A 20,834-nucleotide genomic window follows, 5' to 3' on the forward strand; every position below is an offset into this window, starting at 1 on the left:
GACTATCTCTATCGCAATAGTTGTTTCCCCCTCAATAGTCACCCCTAACTATCATTTCCTCCAATGACTGCACAAATACAACGCCAAACACAGATAATAAACAGTCCCAATCATCAACGAGATGGGAAAGCCAACACACTGGAAAAAACATCACCCTGAAGAAGGGCGGGCATGTCCTGCGAACTGTTATGTCCTGTCCAACAAAGAAAACTTTCCCACTGTTAGCAGGTTGGAACCTGAATATTACCTCGGACAAGTGGTCCTAATGGAAGGATATGAGACAGGTCATCATGAATATGCATTAAAGGAAAGGTCAAAGGTGACAATCTATCAAGCATGTTTGGTGCCAGTTCACATTTATGCGGAGCAAGGTTACACCAAATGGCCTTGACAAGGTTCATTTGAATATTCCATATCATATTAACAATATTTGACATCGGCAAAGTCACATGCATCATACTAGCGAGTGAATATTGTTTTACACCACAGTCAGCCATTATCCAACTTTATCAGCTTGTATATAATGGAGAGTGAAGCGCAGGTGAAATCGTCATCTGGGCACAATGGACAGTCAGGTTAGATGTCATGATAAATCCAAAATCTATTTGAGGTACTTGGTACTTTCTATAATCGTCCCAAGATGTCTGTAGTTCTGCCGGACACTTCCATCTCAGTTTCTGAATAAGGTTGAAATGTTTGTTCCCAAAATAAAACAGTTTAGATGGACGCAAACATGTTACTTGGAAACAATGAGTTTTACATTTATTTGATGTGCACACAGCTGATTGTCTCATTGAATACATCCAAAGTAACAATCACATGCAATAATCTTATCCTTTCATATCAAAGTTGCCCAGTGTAACAGAAAAACAAATTAAACTTTAAAATTTACATTTGCTTACCAAGGTTTTAATATAATGTACATTACATATATATTAGCAGTTTTGTCTGAATCTTGTAGTAAGGAATGCCAGTGTGTGCATTACAACTGAGAAAACATACACCACAAAATATGGTATTTATTTTTCTTATACACAGAACACTGCACAGATATGAAAATCTAATGATGGCATGTAGACACATGAGGTGTGAACCATGATGGCATGTAGGCACATGACCTGTGATCCATGATGACATGTAGTCACATGATCTGTGAACCATGATGGTATGTAGTCACATGACCTGTGATCCATGATGACATGTAGTCACAAGACATATTAACCATTCTGGCATGTAGTCACATGACCTGTGAACCATGATGGCATGTAGTCACATGACCTGTGAACCATTCTGGCATGTAGTCACATGACCTGTGATACATTCTGGCAAGTGGTAACATGACCTGTGAACCATTCTGGCAAGTGGTCATACGACGTGTAAACCATGATTGCATGTAGTCACATGACCTGTGAACCATAAGTTGCATTATTTTGTGAACTCTGAAATACCAAGAGATTTTTCTACTTTGGTTCACACACTTACAATTAAGTACATTGACTACCAATGGATTGCAAGTACAAGAACAGATTCTTGAATAAAAAGTTATGTGGGCAGACACAATTATTTTTCCAATGAAAAGAAAATCAAAGCTTGATTGCTGGTTGCTAAAATTATCCTTTGCCATGACAAAGCTTAACTAGAACTCTGATATTTAAGAATTACATCATACAAATACCTTAAACATGCAATGCAGTCATATTAAATGGTTACAATTGATTCTGAAATTCTTTCATGCACTGCATATTCCCCATGGAGTTTGCAATTTAGCTACCAAAACTACAATCTGTCAAGAAACGAATGCTATACTCTAAAATAGCTTCTAATATCTGACATTAAATGATCATGACCTTCAAAGGAAAATGAATTTCAAAGACTTACCATCCCCATCAAATATTCATTGTTTTGACACGAGAAACATTTGCGGAGCAGTTATTTTGTCTTAAGACCATTTTCAAAATTAGATATTTTTTTCCTTTTTAAATTCCCCTTCGTTGTGGGGGATGAATTGGCAACTTGGTGTATGAGGACTTGTATTGCTGGAAGTTGGAAAACCAATCAGACTAGATCACACAGACAGCTGAGCTTTTCATAAAGAAACATTTAGAAGAAAGCTCTTGGATCCCTACGATCTCAGAACACAAACTTTGAGCTATTGCCAAACACAAAACTGTGTCTCTGAACCATCGACATCTGAAAAGCTGAAGTCCCTCGGAACCCAAGCATCTGGACCACACCACAGCTTCATCGTCCATCATCTCACAAGCATGAAGTCAATATGTTGCTTACCTTAATCACCACCAAGCACTGATATATTCTGAATTATTTGTACAAACAGTTCAGGTTTAAACACAATTAAGCTAATTCTAATGAATTCCAAATACCAACACCTGAGAGTCATCAGTCTTGATTATTTTCTGGTTATTTGATTTCACTGGGTGTGAGAGGCAAAACAGTGAAACTTGTACAAATAGATCACTGAAAATCAGGGATGATACAGGTGAAATAGGGTAAAGTTCTCTCTCTACAAGGGGCGGTGGGATAGCCTAGTGGTTTAAAGCATCTGCTTGTCATGCTGAAGACCCTGGTTTGATCCCCACATGGGTACAATGTGTGAAGCCAATGGTGTCACCCACCATGATATTGCTGGAATATTGCACAAAACAGGTGTAAAACCATACTCACTCACATACTCTCTTTACGAGTAGTATTCTGTCTCAAAGTCCCTGAGCTACAATATTTCCCTCAGCTCTGCCCTGTCTGCAATGCTAAAGCCCCAAAGGAAGCAGGTCTAGATTTCCTTAGGTTCACAGTCTCCCATCTCACTGGGTCTCCTTTTCAATTTAAAATAATTATTTGTTTCTATCAAAATTATATATTCTGAAACTAAGTGTTAGCCTAAATGAGTAACAGCTGACACAACAATTTTCATAAAAGTGTTTGCAGGGCTCGATTTACTGCTTTGTTACTTGCACTGATGCTAGCCAATATTACAAAGTGCAACGTAGTTATTATTCTAACTTGCACCAGGTGCAGGTCAATTTTTTAGTGGGTAAACTTCTGAATAAAACATCTAAATAACTCAATAGCATATTTCTTTCATTACATTTCTTTCATTTCACCATAAAATCAATGCAACTGGAATTAGGCTGGTGCAACTAGGTTTTTATCTTAGGTTGCACCTGGTGCAAGTAGGTTAACATCTCTTAAATCGAGCCCTAGTTTGTTTGTTACCTAATGCAAAATCAGAAATACTCTTGCATATGATAGTATACAACTGAGTCTGAGCCAGACAATCCAGTGATAATGACTAGATAATGACTAGACTAGTGATGAGCATCACGAGCATAAGTAAGTACGGCTTACATCTGGTTTTGTCAATTTAACAAAAATAATTCAGGATCAAGGGGCTACAGTCTGTAAAATGTCTGCCCAGAGAAATACAAAAATATTGTTCGTAAAGGATTATGAGTTTGTGTCTAAGCAGCATAGACTGAAATTCACAATATACTCTTCCTTTCGCGGTTTTTTCTTTCTACTGAAGACACACAGCACCTTTAAAACAGACCTCAAACACGGCCTCCATCACAAGAAGCTAATGACAGTTTTGTGACTAATTACTCCAGCTCCATTCATCAAGATCGGCCCCAGATTGTTTCCTGCAGACACCCCATCCAAGTAATTGCCAAACTATCTTTCATTTGAACTCTGGGACCAAAGATCAAATGCAGCTGAGGAAATGGTCCATGTGTCCTCGGCACCAACGGTTCTCCAAGAAAGGAAATGAAGCTGGGCTCCACTTCATCTTGCTTAAAGGAGTTGGGATAAGGACTCAAACCATGGGTACATGCGCTTTCATAGGCAAAATAGGCTTCTGGGAAATTCCTGACAGCATGGGAGCTTTCATTCTAAGAATCTGACTCGGCACATTTGATAATGGTAAAAAGGAGCATGTTTCTTTGATTTCCAAGAAGCAACATGACACTGATGATTTCAATGGCTGATACCCAACTCCTCAGGCATAGCGCCACAGCTTGGCACCACAGGAGGGTATACTAAAATATCCCCCTCACAACTAAAGGTTTAAAGACTTCATCATCTTGTGTACTACATAATTTCGAATAATTGGAAGGAAAGTCGGAGATGAATGTCATTTCTCAGACAGCAGGATCGTTGCTGGACACTGAGAAGTTACAATTGAATTTAATGATCACATTGGTCCTTTGACGGAATGTGTAAATATATTTCCTGGAATGGCAAATGGAACTAATTTTAGTCCACATGATCTGATGAGGAATCTTTGATATGTTTCAATCAGGAAATAATTATCTATGGCTTGATTAGAATTGAAACTATCTAAAGTGTGTCCAAATTGTATGTGAATTATTGAACATGGTGTGAAGACATCAATTGATGAACAGTATTAAGAAACATTAACCACATATAGGATCAAAAGACTTGAAATTAATTTCTCAATTAGCAACGCTTGAGGGGGGAAGTTATCTCAACACAATATTTTTGTTTGTTTATGAAAGCCAGTTAATCTTTATGGTGGATGATATCAAATGAGTAAGTGAGTGAGTGGTTTGGTGAGGGAGTGGATGACTTTCTTGCTAATTTGGATGAGTGGGTGGGTGGTCTTCATATTTTGGTGAGTGAGTGGGTGGGTGGTCTTCATATTTTGGTGAGTGAGTGGGTGGGTGGTCTTCATCCTTTGGTGAGTGAGTGGGTGGGTGGTCTTCATCTTTTGGTGAGTGAGTGGGTGGTCTTTGTCTTTGAGTGAGTGAGTCTGTGGTTTGGTGAGTAAGTGGTCTTTGTCTTTGGGTGAGTGAGTTGTTCATTGAGTCAGTGAGTAGGTGGTATTTATCTTTGAGTGAGCAACTGCGTAGTTCATTGAGTGAGTGATAGTGAGTGAGTTGTTCATAGGAAGTAAGTGAATGAACTGGGATTTGATCCCAAGGTCAAAGGCTTCTGCCATGCCCTAGGATGGGCTGACAACATACACAAAACATTCTTCAGGGCAATCAGTGACCAGCTTGATTGGGAAAAAAGCCCAAAGCGAGCCATGTTGAAACCAGCAAGCAAACACAGAAAAAATTTCATGAAGAATTGAAGTACTCTTAGGAATAGGACAACTCAGAACAAACAAAATATGTTGATCAATCATTTCCTTCATTAAATAAACGTGACAATCGCCATCTTGTACAGGAAGGCAAGTGGCCTTGATAATTTGACTTTACTGGAGTCAACAAACCCTCGCGAAATGATAACATTCCAAGTTTGACATCAACATCTGCTTTTATTGATAAGGGCAGATCAACAAAGAGAACATCTTCAATTCACAGGTTATGACATGATAAAACTTGAAGATATTAAACAACCCAAGTGTTTGATCACCACAGATCAATCTTCTTTGAAATGTCAAATAAATAACTACCAATGATTGAGATCGTCTTATGGGACCTCTGTACCTCCTTGCTGTTTTCTGTTCTGATGGACTCCTTCAGGATTTCCTGACAAGAAGAACCCAATATCTTCTCTTTGGAGTGGGGTCTCTATTGATATTTTCTGTGTTATGATATTTTCTAGGAACTATAACAAATCATTATACAGTATCACAGGTGAAGATCCACTGCCTCCGTGGTGTAGTGGTTAGAGCGTCCGCCCGGAGAGCGGAAGTTTCGCGGGTTCGATCCCCGACCGCGTCATACCAAAAGACGTTAAAATATGGTACTTGTTGGTCCCTGCCTGGCGTTCGGCATTAATGGTACAACAAGGACTGGTCGGCTCGCGGCTCGGAGTCAGTATAATGTGTCTGAGTGGGGTATTCATGCTTCACTGCGACATGGTATCTCAGTGGGCTAGCACTATAAAACCAGCTTAAGTCTGGGCTAGTACAATCAGCCGCACATACACATACACATGCACACGACGTTAAACCCAATTTCACCTCACCTCACCTCACAGGTGAAGATCCAGTTTAGGATTGGTCTTCAGTAACCCATGCTTGTAAGAGGAGACTAACGGTATCGGGTGGTCAGGTTCACTGACTTGGTTGACACATGTGATGTTGATCAATGGATTGTTTGGTTCACTCGATTATTTATGACCATATGGCCATACAGCTGGAATATTTCAGAGTTAAACAACAAATAAACAAACATAAACAAACGTTTCTCGCATGTCAAAGGGAAGCAACTCTACACAGTTTTGCAGTGCCACAGACATAGACGATCTCCCTGACCCTGCAGTTTTGAAACAACCTTCCACTGACCTTTCTTTATCTAACGACTACTTAACCACACCAAAATAATTGAATTGGAACCGTCCTAATCAGATTTCTTAATTTCAGTGACTATTTCAATTATCTGTATCTGGCTGCCTGGCAACCTTTGAAATGATGGCACTTGTTTTCAGACAAACTAATACACTGATGTCGCGAGACAAGATGTTAGATAGATTGCTAAATCCACACCCTGGATTGACTTCTTGGTTTCTCGTTCACATTAATCACACATAGTTATATTATGTACTGGGGCGATTGGGTAGCCTAGTGGTTAAAGTGTTCACTTGTCACTCTGACAGACCGGGTTAGATTCCCCACAAGGGTAAAATGTGTGAAGCCCATTTCTGGTGTCCCCTGCTGTGATCTTACTAGAATATTGCTAAAAGCGGCATAAAACCAAACTCACTCACTCACTCAGAAGAACATCAGAAACCCCAAATGGACAAACATGAAGATACCTTTGAATGTTAATTCTGGTTGTAAGAAAGTTTATCCGACAAATATAACATGAAATAATATTGGGATTAAAACAGTTAAAGATGTAAACATTTAATAATGAGGTCTTGCACATGAACTGACTGACTGACTTTACACTATTTCAAGCCCTGGAGAGCCAAGCCATGATCTTGCTGGAATATTGCTAAAAGCGGCACAAAACTAAACTCACTCACTATGTTATGTACTGTAGTTGAACATCATGGGATCTTGAACATGGATCTTTCTTTTGCTAAGCCAGTGATTGACATAATGAGCATCAAATGGGAGTGATGACATGGCTGTGACAAGATATTGCTGTGCATCATTTGTTGAAGAAACAACAAATACTTTTACACGTGAACCGTGTGAGTGGCGGGTTGTTCTGGTAGAGCAAGACATATTTACACTTTTCATGAACACCTGGTGTATACTGATTTTCAGTCATCCATTCAAGTAATTTTCACAACTATTTTCCTTTTTTCTTACAATGGAATCTGTTTCAGGAGATTATCTTTTCAATAACTGGGGACCCATGAATGTCATTATAGACGACTAACAGGATCGGGAGGTTAGGTGAACTGACTTGGTTGATCCATGTCATCATATGCAAATTGCTCAGATCGATGCTCATGATGTTGATCACTTGATTGTCTGGTCAAGCAGTATTTACAGACCACCACCATACAGCTGGAATATTGCAGAGTGTGGCATAAAACTAAAATCACTCACTCACACTAAATAACCAAGTCTGGGCCAGACAAACCAGTGACTGAAAGCACGCCCAATGCCCTCTTCCATTAGGGTACCAAATGACAGTTATCGTGGGGTAGCACACTGGTAAAGTGTCAAACACATCACAACAAGACCCAGGTTCAATTCCCTTCATGGATGCATCATCAGAAACCTATTTACAAATGTTGAAAATGAAATTGCAATTACATAAGTGGTTCAGGGAGCAGGTGTTTATGCAATCTTTGGCAATATTTCAGCCAAATAATGGTAGGATGCACCAAACATGTGGGAATCATATCCTGGGTTTAAGCACAAAGAGACCAAACGTTCACTTCAAGGCTGGCCACCACACTGAACTAACATGATGAAATATCTGGGGACGGTGGGAACTTGTATATCAGCTACGCATGCTCTTGTGGCATATTCTAACTCAAAAGAAAACCTTGATATTGAAATTACAAAAATACACTATCATTTGAAGCCTAAAATATTTTCTCATTTGTAATAGATCAAAACCCCCACTCCATCAGTGAGTCACAAGAAGATGAGAATTCTAATGTACCTTTCAGGAACACCATTGACACCACCTATCAGTCACCAGTATTCTCTTTTGATTCAATAACATGGTAATGAAATAAAAGGATTCGTAATAAAATATTTTTACACTTGTTATTGACCCATTTGTTGCATGATATGATATTGGAAATCTTTATGGCTTTTCGAATTTAAATACTGATACTTCTAAAATTTTACCAAATGTTATATTTTCAAAACTCAAATTTGGGTTTGAACTTTTAGTCTCATAATAGAACTTTGAAGTAAAAAATGCATAAATGATATCATTATTCCAGGATTTCAATCACCAAGGAGAAATTGTAATATCCAATCAACTGCTAAAATTTACTCGCTGTTTCATCTGCGCAGCGTTTGTCTCTTGGGGAAAACGTTAGCATGACAATAGCCTTGAGGCAAAAGGCCATCAAAGAAAAAGAAAATAACTATAGTGTTAAAATTTCACTTCATTAAGCTCCATTTTGTGACAAAGGCAAAACCATAGAACAAACTCTAATTATATTAAACAAGCTAAGTGCTAGAATGCTTTTAAAGGTTATTATTCTTACGGCTGGGGATATGAGATGCGTTTAACCTTAGTTCTCCTTTGAGCAATAACAAACATGTCGTTGGATGCTTTCAGTGAACATTAGATTGCTTGATATTTTGTCTTGGAAACTTTGTGACTGTTAATCAACAAATTAAAGAGATTAAATGAATTGTGAATCCATAGAAAGTGTAATTCAGCATGGCAGTACTTGTTGAAAGAACACTCTCTGAACATTGTTTTTCACTCTTGCAGTGGGCAATGACATGTTGCTTTACAAGTGTAGTTAGAAACAAAAGTAATGAAATTGAGAAAAATGGTTTTTTTTGATAGAATGTCCACTGAAAGTTGTATCAGTTGCATGTTTGGATCGATGAGTGAGTGAGTTGGGTTTGACACTGCTTTTAGCTATATTCCAGCAATATCACGACGGGGACAAAAGAAATGGGCTTCACACATTGTATCCATGTGGGGAGTTGAACCCAGGTCTTGAGGTGATGAGCAACACTTTAACCACTAGGCTAGCCCACCAGCCCCTGATTTGTGAGACGCCACAACGGACTCAAACCATCCACTCTCCGGGCCGATGCTATATCAATAACACCAATGAAGCGATTCATGGAAATGTAATAATATGCACAGTTGGTCGCTTATCTAACATTCCGTCTCCAATGGGGGATCAAACCAGGGCCCCGCTGCCCCTTTTTAGATCCGTATATGACTAAAGTAGAAATGGGTTGGAATATTGCTACTTATGTCCATGTAAACTCGGTCAAGAACTGTCTTCAAACCTTGTACATGTATGAACCAGAAACCTGGGAAGATCCGGGTTAGAATTGGTCTTCACCAACCTGTGCTTGTCGCAAAAGAGGTGACTAACAGAATCAGGTGGCCAGGCTCGCCATCTTGGAAGACACATGTCATCATATCCCAATTGCTAAGAATGATGCTCATGCTGTTGATCACTGGATTGTCTGGTCCAAACTTAAATATTTACAGACCACCATCATATAGGTAGAATATTGCTGAGTGTGGTGTTAAACAAGAAATGAACAAACAAACTAGGAATCAGAAACTGACCTTCCAACAAACCACTATGGTATCAAACAAGGACTGACTGACTGAGTCTGGTTTTACGCCGCTTTTAGCAATATTCCAGCAACATCATGGTGGGGGACACCAGAGATGGGTTTCACACACTGTACCCATGTGGGGATTCGAACCTGGGTCTTCGGCGTGACGAGCCAACGCTTTAACCACTAGGCCACCCTACTGCCCCTCCAAACATAAGGAGAAACTGTAAGTGAGTGAGTGAGTATGGTTTTACACAGTTTATAGCAATAGTCCAGTAAAATCATCAGCATACATTGCACCCATGTGGGGAATTGAACCTGTGTCTTCAGGGTGAAAAGATAATGCTTTAACCACTTGGCTAGCCCACCACCCATATAAATTGTGAATATTTGTTTGCTGTTTAATGCCAAATTTTTGCTATGAAACATTCTGCATGATTCAGTCTGTGAATCCAGTGATCCAGTGATCATTAGAATCAGTTATATATGTTCTTGAGAAACTGTTCATACCAAGAATATGGAAAAATGAATGAGAATCTCACAAATAAAATTCATAAAATTCATAATTGGGAAACCAAAAATTGAATATGGTTATACCCAGGGAATCAAACCTGGCATGACAAATGAACACTTTATCCACTAGGCTACCCTGAGACCCCCAAAACATTAATAACATTTCTTAAGGTTACAAGAGAAGTGTTTCCTGTGCATACCAATACATGGCAACAACTTACGATCATGAACAACTCTACTGGGACCTCATTATATTTAACTCAGAGACACCAAACACACCTCAGAGATATTGTGACGTTCAAGAGCATCAACCTCCGGAGCACAGCAGGAAGCCATTAATGACGTCCAACCCTTCCCCTGGCATATACACAATCATAAACATCAATTCCGATTTTCTCTGGCCAGTAAACATTTGCTTCATTATTATTTTATTTCAACTGAAAGGTTTTAATCAAATCAATGCACTGTCCAATTTTTCAAAATAGGGAAAAATCCATTAAGTTTAATCTACAATATGAAATCATCAATATCTTTACACCGAAGATGGATACACTTTGTAAAATTTAAGGAACTCTAAACTGATTGCAGTACTATTCCATGTCAATGACGGTGAAGGAAACCCATCAAATATGTCCTCCCAAACTCTAAACTCTATCAGGATTTCAATGGTACCGATCTAGAATTGATTTTCACACATTTTGTGGTGGCACTTCTTTAGAATTTATAGAGAGACGGATAGCACTAGCCTTAATGCATGCAAATTAAACCTTGGTAAAAATTTATTTGATCCATTTTAATTCACAAGAAAGTTCTTTTTCTCAAAAATGGAATTAGCCAACAAAGACATGTGATGGGGAAAGATACTGTTAGTTTGTCCTTATAAAGCTTATTTCAAACATTTGAAATTTGCAAGAGATTGGTGTTGATTCCGAGCCATTTCTTGGAGGAAATCCTGTCAGGAGTTTTATCGGCAAGCTCTTGATGAAACTGTTCTTGCTGTTAATAGAAAGATTTAGGAATATTCTCAGAAAATGCAGACGTCCATTATGTATTTTTCACTCTTTCTGATGTTACTATTCAAACTGTTTCCTTTAGTAATGGGGAACATTCCCTTGTCTGATGATTGTGTGTGAACTTGTAGGTGTATTTGGGGAGAGGGAGAGGGAGAGGGAGAGAGAGAGAGAGAGAGAGAGAGAGAGAGAGAGAGAGAGAGAGAGAGAGAGAGAGAGAGAGAGAGAGAGAGAGAGAGAGGTGGAGAGAGAGAGAGAGAGAGAGAGAGGGTTGGAGGTTGGAGAGAAAGAGAGAAAGAGAGACATATGTTATATTTGGGATTACACTTTCTTAGTAAAGTACAGATTCTAGTACTTTTTGGGTTGAGTCCCATCTGGGATTCAAACCCGCACCCTCAGAGTCAGGCACCTAATAGCCAGCACACAAAGTCAGATGCCTAGACCGCTCAGTGTGACTGATCACAACGAGAAGATGTACGAAGATTGGTGCTCCAGCTTATGTACTGTACCCATGATTTTGATACTGATTTTAAGGGTCAAATTAGGACCTGATCTTTTCTCTGAGATCGGCTAATCTACAGCCATATAAGGTATATGAAATGATGTGTTTCAAATATACCAACACAGCTACATTCAAGTAAAGCCACCGACACATCAGCCAATGAAGTCGACACAAGTTGTAGGCACTGTGTTGTAACTGTGTTGTAACAGCAGCACATCCGCATATCACACAGCACATAACCATCCACAATGGTAATCAATACTGCGCTGGAAGTCGTCATTTGTAGCCTTGTGTTGCCAACAATGCTGTTACATTGATGACATCATTCATTACAACACACCTGATGCCGCTAAGGGAGGAGAGTATAACATGGCTTACGATTAGAGTATCCACAAGGTTTAATAAATGATTGACCTGTCTTTGCATGTGTTTGTGATATAGCACCAGTATGGAAGGATGCGTCTTTCCATGAACACTAATGTCATGGCTATTTGGCAGTGATTCATCATCACATGTTTATACAGTCATAGTCATACAATACAGTCATAGTCATACAATAGATTCAGAGTCATACAATACATTCAGAGTCATACAATAGATTCATAGTCATACAATACAGTCATAGTCATACAATACAGTCATAGTCATACAATACTATCATTGTCATACAATACAGTCATAGTCATACAATACAGTCATTGTCATACAATACAGTCATAGTCATACAGTCAGTCATACAATACAGTCATTGTCATACAATACAGTCATAGTCATACAATACAGTCATAGTCATACAATACAGTCAGTCATACAATACAGTCAGTCATACAATACCATCATAGTCATACAATACAGTCATAGTCATACAATACAGTCATAGTCATACAATACAGTCATAGTCATACAATACAGTCATACAATACAGTCATAGTCATACAATACAGTCATAGTCATACAATACAGTCATAGTCATACAATACAGTCATAGTCATACAATAGTCAGTCATACAATACAGTCATAGTCATACAATACAGTCATAGTCATACAATACATCACAGTCATCATAGTCATACAATACAGTCATAGTCATACAATACAGTCATAGTCATACAATACAGTCATAGTCATACAATACAGTCAGTCATTGTCATACAATACAGTCATAGTCATACAATACAGTCATAGTCATACAATACAGTCATAGTCATACAATACAGTCATAGTCATACAATACATTCATAGTCATACAATACAGTCATAGTCATACAATACAGTCATAGTCATACAATACATTCATAGTCATACAATACAGTCATAGTCATACAATACAGTCATAGTCATACAATACATTCATAGTCATACAATACATTCAGTCATACAATACAGTCATAGTCATACAATACAGTCAGTCATACAATACAGTCAGTCATACAATACAGTCATAGTCATACAATACAGTCATTGTCATACAATACAGTCATAGTCATACAATACAGTCATAGTCATACAATACAGTCATTGTCATACAATACAGTCATAGTCATACAATACAGTCATACAATAGTCATAGTTGTACATAGTCATAGTCATACAATACAGTCATAGTCATACAATACAGTCATAGTCATACAATACAGTCATTGTCATACAATACATACATACAATACAGTCATAGTCATACAATACAGTCATAGTCATACAATACAGTCATAGTCATACAATACATTCATAGTCATACAATACAGTCATACAATAGATTCATAGTCATACAATTCATAGTCATACAATACAGTCATAGTCATACAATACAGTCATTGTCATACAATACATTCATAGTCATACAATACAGTCATAGTCATACAATACATTCAGTCATACAATACATTCAGTCATACAATACATTCAGAGTCATACAATAGATTCAGTCAGTCATACAATACAGTCATAGTCATACAATACAGTCAGAGTCATACAATACAGTCATAGTCATACAATACAGTCATATGTCATACAATACAGTCAGAGTCATACAATACAGTCAGAGTCATACAATACAGTCATATGTCATACAATACAGTCATAGTCATACCATGGACTCTATAGCTACTTTCAGTGGGGAATTGTTATGACTTTGGATAATATTTGATGCTCATATTTCATGAAGTACATAGGTTCTCTATTATATACATTTATATTCTAGGCATCTGATATTTTACACTGTGTCAGTGAAAGGATAGAAAGTAGAATACCATATACCTTTCAACTGTCAGTATACCTGTGGCACAGAATCAACCTGTCTCTTCTTTAAGCAAGACATATGAGATATGTCAACACTCACTCCTTGAAGAACACACCTGTAACTCTAGCCATGTCTGGTCATTCTTTGTTATCTATCTATTTCCACATGTCTACCATCACACTCTTCGAAAGTTTCCTAGGGCTTTCAAATTATTACCCTGATCAAACAATTGTTGAGCAAGAGTTGCATGACGCGCTTTGAAATTCTCGTAGAAAAAGCATGCCTGATTGTACCTCAAGAGTTCTGAAACGAAGACACCATTTCTGAGGTGCTGTAATATTGCTCACAGCAAAGGCACGACACAATCCAAGTTGTTCTACCCTGAAACTTAAATCAACAACCAACAACCAAGAGTTCCTGGAGCAAGTCTCGATCCTTCTGGTTCCTTTGAATGATTCTCAGGCAAATTCAAGCACAGACAACAGCGGTTGAACTCATCCTAATTTGGAAGCATCCTCGAATTAGACTAACATGCCCCTGCCAACTCCCCTGAATTGCTGTCTTTGATGATAATTGCAAAACAGCTTCTGAATGAAGAACATTTAATGTGATGTGCATTGCTCCTTCAGTAAATGAAATAATAATTGGAAGGGAAATTATTCACATTTTCAGAGCCCTAACATCCACATGATTAGGTCAAGATGAAGGTTGGGATTACCCAAAGTTGTTTCTTGATCAGCTCAAGAGATATAGGTCTTAGGCCAATCACAAGCTGAGTAGAAAATTGGTATGGACAAATTATTATCACCACCTTTGCTAAGCTCATGGTTAAAAAAGCAATGAGATGTGGTTCACAAGGAAATGGTTTTAAAGTTTAAAGTGAGTGAATATTGTGTTTTGAAAATTGCCAGCAATATAACTGCTACATAATGATGGTTTCAAAATTGTATTTGGAATGGACAGTGGTCAATAGTATGAGTAAGACCAAGGAGCCAAGCCTCTCTGAAATATTGTAAAAGTTTTGAAAAGGACATACACTCGCTAATTCACTCACTGTTGACACTCACAGACATACTGTACAAGCATTAATAACATGTAAACATTTTACAAGCCTTCAAAATAGCATGCACTCACAAACACACTGTTTACTGAAACATTTTACAAGCCTTCAAAATAGCATGCACTTACAAACCAACTGTTTACCTGAAACATTTTACAAACCTTTAAAACAGCATGCACTCACAAACTCACTGTTGACTGAAACATCATACAAGCCTTTAAAGGCACTTACTCACAGAATCACTGAACATGTCTTAAAAGAATAACAAAAACATTGTACAAGCCCTGGAAAAGACATGCACCCACTGTTGACTGTAACTTTAATTATTAAGGCTTTAAAAGACAGGCGGAAACTTTTTGGGATAAGCGTAATGAATCCTCCCATGACATCATGTCCAAGAGCATGATGGGAATGTTTATTCACTGCAGCAGCATCCCATGCAGTTGCACAGTGCAACATGAACGACGATTCTACAACCTGTCCCTTTGTAATTAACATACGCTCAAATTACACACACAGCTTTTATAGTCCGCTTTCATGAACTCTTTCAAAAACCAAAAACTCCTATCCTTCAAGGTAACATTACCCAGAGAAAACTGAAATCAATTCATACAATACCTCTTTCCTCACATATTTGACCCATATAAACATTCAGTCAGAAAAATGTGAATTCATTCTTAAACAAAAATTCAATTCAATTCTAGTTCAATTTCAGATTTGATTCCCTTTTTTGCTGCAACGGCTCTGGATTTATGGGTAAAATTTTTTGTGTGTGTGAAGATATCATCTTAATGATGTCCCTTGACACTGTCAATCTAATACAAGAATGTTATAATGTGAAAGACCCCCAAAATAACTATTCTCAATGTGCAACCACACTTCAGGGACTGAACAGCAGTAAGATGGCCGATACAAAATTTGTCCATTTTCTCAACCTTCCATTCACACAAAGATCCTAAATTTATGATCATATTACTTCGGCTTATGTTCACATGACAGAATCCGGTTTATGTTCACATGACAGAATCATGATATGAATAGACTGGCCTGCCAAACCAAATTTCAGACATTCAAAATACTGAAGAATTTGTGCTGATAAAATGAGTCAATATTCTCACACATCCAGTCATAAAAACTTCCTAAATTTATGATTATATTACTTCAGTTTATGTCCACATGACAGAGTCATGAGAATGAATAGACAAATATGCCAACCCAAATTTGAGACTGTCAGGAATATTGAGAAATTTAGTTATGATAAACTTGGACAGTTATTCATTTTCTAAACTATGCCTGTGGAACTTGTGGTTTACTACTAGGAAGGGTCATAAAAAAACACCAAGCAATCAGGAGTTTGCAAACTATTCGAGTCAATCACAAATTTTTACATTAATTTACTAAATGAATTTTTAAATAATCATAAACCAACAAATTAAATTTAGTAAATTATACTTCACAGATAAGTAAACTAACTTTAAGTTTCTAGTGACAGCTTCTAAAAATTTACAACAAAATTGAAAAACATCTCAGAGTAGCAATTGTTGATCTCCTGTACAAGAAAGAAATTGAGTACTGTCAATTTTGAAGGCGTCAGTGGGATTCCCCTGTCCATGCATTTGACAGTGAGTGTCATTAGCCAGGCTTAATATCTCCCAATACCCTAAGAAGTCCCCCAAGTGATGAAACCGGCATCTTGGACCAGGAATCGATACCAAAACGCATGTCCTTTCAGACTTCAGGTCCAACCTAAGCTTGAAATTAATACCTTTTAAAGACTTGGGTGGGAGGTATGTGTCACTCAAGGTGGACTGATCACAGTTTTAATTGTCATCAACATGAAACCTCTGCTTCAGCAGCCATGTGACATAAACGAAATGTGGGGTCCATGCACTTCATCGCTTCTTATATGTCTGGCAGCCATTGAGGTCCAAATCCTCTTTCGGATCACCACTACCAATATTCCAAGACTTCCAGGAAGCATCTGCTTCCATTATTGCTTATACTCCACTGAGCATGATTCTCTCTCAGCATGGTTTAGTGTCCGTGTTTTTAGGGTTATGGCTTCTAGTTTGGCCTACAAGACTTGCAATAAGTTATTTCCAAATATTTTTAAAAGGATGTTTTCATCTAAGTAGTTTCCAGGAATTAAAGACACACACCTGTATTTCTGGCGCCTGTGTTTTTTGAAACAAACAAGGAATGGTATTGAAAATTTATTATTCATTATGTTTTAGAGCCTGCTACAATTTAAATCCTATCCTTTTCAACTAAGAAGCATAAATATATTTCTTTCTTTCTTTCATATCAACCAGTGACATGTTGTCTCTACATTCAACTTATCTACATGACTATTTACTAGTGGCTAGCCTAATTGTTACAGTGTTAACTCATCACGCCAATGACCTGAGTTTAGTTCCCATGGTAATTAATATTTGTAGCCCATTGGCATTGGGATATATGCCTGTGTTCAACAAGCAATTAATGGAATGGTAACCTGACTATTAACCTCCTCACAGGTCGTATTCTCCCCAGGGAGTTGAGAACACAAATTGAGTGCAAACTAATACAGAGACCAATGTTGTTGTCAAATCTCTCATGATCTGAGCACATTTATGCGGTTATGAATTTCAAAGCGTGCTATCTGAATTTCTTACATACAAAATAATTAAAACAGTTCAGAAACATGTTCCTTATGGAATGTCCAATTTTCTATAACAAACCTTCATCAATCAATACTTGTACCAGGTGCACATATACTACTCAAAAAGGTTAAGGATCAGCATAGTTTGAGATGTGATGACAGATTAACTAGTAATCTGAAAGAATCAAATGATCCTTAACGTTTTAGCACAATATGTGCAACGCTTCCACATAACCAAAACAAAAACATTGCAACCGACCAATTGGCCTTAATCAGAACTAGTTGTACAATTACTGATAACATGCAAAGTAATAATTCCCATAATGCATACACGCATTTACCTGCTGCACATGCATGTAATGCACATCGACATGATCAAAGAGTTAGAATTTGAGTGGACGGTGCAATATATCAACTTTCACCCAAAGCGCAGGTTTGCTAATTTAACATTGGTTCTTCTTTGGTATGTGCATTCCCAGTAGAATACCTACCTCAAAAGACTTATCTAATCGTTCGCAAACTTGCTGAACTCTTTATTATGTATTTGAGCTTAAATCACACCACTTTTTCCCCAAGGTATGAATCTTTTTTAGATAATTTCAAAACACACAAATGAATCTTTTCAAAATATGTCCAAGGAGGTGTAACGATATTTGAAAGTGACAAGTGACGTGTCACTGGTGTACAATGTCTGTCACTTCGTAGCCCCTACGTAAGACATTCTCACGCAGTGCATAAATAATGCACACAATCCTTTAGCCAGAGACACTGTGGGAAGTAAATTCTATTACCATTTTCAGTTAGTTTGTCGCGCATAGTGCATCATGGGGGCGTCCTCCCTTCAGCAGCGCCCGCCCTCTAGGAGAAATCAATATGTCGATGTGTTGTTAGGTCGTAGCATGTAACATCGCTCTTGCTACAGTAACACTACAGACTCCTACAGATAATACAAGACTGAAACCCATCTCTAACCTGATGGAATAAGCGACTGTTGTCGTTTTCATTTGGTAATAATACCTCGAGTGATGTAAGCCATAAAAGTAATGTTCACGACATCTCAGACACTATGAGCATCAAAGAGTTTCTATTCCCAAAGCTAAATTGTTCCTTCACTATTTTCTTCAAGGGGATATGTTCTCATGGAACAGTTTTTTCCAGGAACATTGTTCCAGGGCACATTTACATGGGAACGTTTGTTCCAGATGGGACTAATCGCGACGAACTGAACATCATCGACATAAACACACACTTCATTCATACATGTATACAAAATGAAGGCTTGAAAAGGATGCCCCATACATTGAAAGTAGTGTCATATAACCTCAAGTGATTGAGAGAGTTCAAAGTAATGTTCATTCACATTGTTTCAGCCAGACAGTTACAACGTGAATAAGTTGACACATGCACACACATACTTTCTTCAACATTTGAAGTTTGTTCATTCCCACTTAATCACTGACAACAAATTAACTTGGGCACTTGTTAAGGTGTATACTGTACACTTTTATATTTCAACATAAATTATTCTATTCCCCTTAAAAGTTAAAAAATATCTTCACAAACACATTCATGATATGCTGTAATGTCAAATAATGATGATGACAAAGAGAATATAATAATCATGTTATATAATGAGTGAGTGAGTGAGTGAGTGAGTGATTATTTAACAGCAATATTTCAGCCATAAAGTGACAAGAACAATTTATGCATTAAAATGAATAAATGTAGAACATAAAAACATGTCATCAATGGTCATCCCACTCTTATCATCTACAACTAAAAATGGAAATGTTAAAAAAAAAGTACTAAACAGTATAAAACTGTTTTATATTGCAAGCCATTTGAATGAAGTGCTTCATCTCCAAATCACCAATACTATGATAATGGGGTCAAAGTGATCCTGGAGATAAAGTCAAGCTATTTTACTCGATCTTCACAAGTGTTTCACAAAGAAACAGGCTTGGAACTATACTCATCTAAATGCCATATTAGCTCATCATGACAACAGCAGATGATTCTCAGAATACCGTAAATGTAGGCAATATTCAAAATGAAATGAAATAAAAATATCACATTTCACAGATTTGTTCATTTTCTTATACCTTGAATAATATCAGTTATCAGCTTCGTGAGGACATCTTTTAATATGATTTGTTTTCATTCCAACTGAATTTTACTGGAATGCTCAAATGATAAATTTCAATTAAATACATAACGAATCAGAAATGGTGATGCCAAATATCACTCAATAAACAAGATCATGTGATATACAATATTTCTTATAAAACAAAAATTAGATTAATATCAATTTTATTAAAGGTCATCGATTATGTATGTGATAATTGAGTTTATGATGGTGCTGTCGCGAGTTGTTGTAGGCGTATTTTGTTGCTTTTACTTTAAAGGTTGTATTTTCCCTTGGGTAATTTCAACAGACAAAAACCCAGCGGACATGTGTATAAAGTGACTGAGTTCAAGTCACATATCGGTTGTCTTTTAAGCGGTCATCTGTAGGTAATTTCTATTTTCCACCTTATTAGTTTTTCCTCATTTAGTTATTTGATCCTGTCTTGGTTAAAAATTGATATTTTTTCACATGGTGTGGAATTTTGCTGAGATTCAGCCAACATCTGAACCTCAGGGACATTCAATGGTTGTTTGATGGTTGTCCAGCATAAAGTGAGTAAGTTTAATATTATGTCACTATTCCAGAAATATCACAGCAGGGGACACCAGAAATGGGCTTCACACATTGTACCCATGTGGGGAATCAAACCAGAGTCTTTGGCATGATGAGCAAAAGCTTCACCCACTAGGCTACCCCACTACCCTCAAACATAAGTGACTGAGTTTGGTTTTACGCTGCTTTTAGCAATATTCCAGCAACATCACGGCGGGGGTCACCAGAAATGGGCTTCACACATTGTACCCATGTGGGGAATCAAACCAGAGTCTTTGGCGTGATTAGCAAAAGCTTCACCCACTAGGCTACCCCACTGCCCTCAAACACACAGCCACAGGTGACAACACAGACCCAGTTGAGCAATGTTGATGACAGAGAGTTAGTTGTTCTAGAGGATGGGTGGCCATGTTTAACAAGCTAGACTCCAGAGAGTTCCTAGGGCTCCATCTTGCCCCAGACTGAAACACTAGCCCTGTCTGTAATCTCTACTAAAACACATGTCATACAAGCTAAGGCAAGTA

Source organism: Haliotis rubra, unplaced genomic scaffold, assembly GCF_003918875.1.
Source record: "Haliotis rubra isolate DU_JTF1 unplaced genomic scaffold, ASM391887v1 Scf273, whole genome shotgun sequence".
Taxonomy (NCBI): domain Eukaryota; kingdom Metazoa; phylum Mollusca; class Gastropoda; order Lepetellida; family Haliotidae; genus Haliotis; species Haliotis rubra.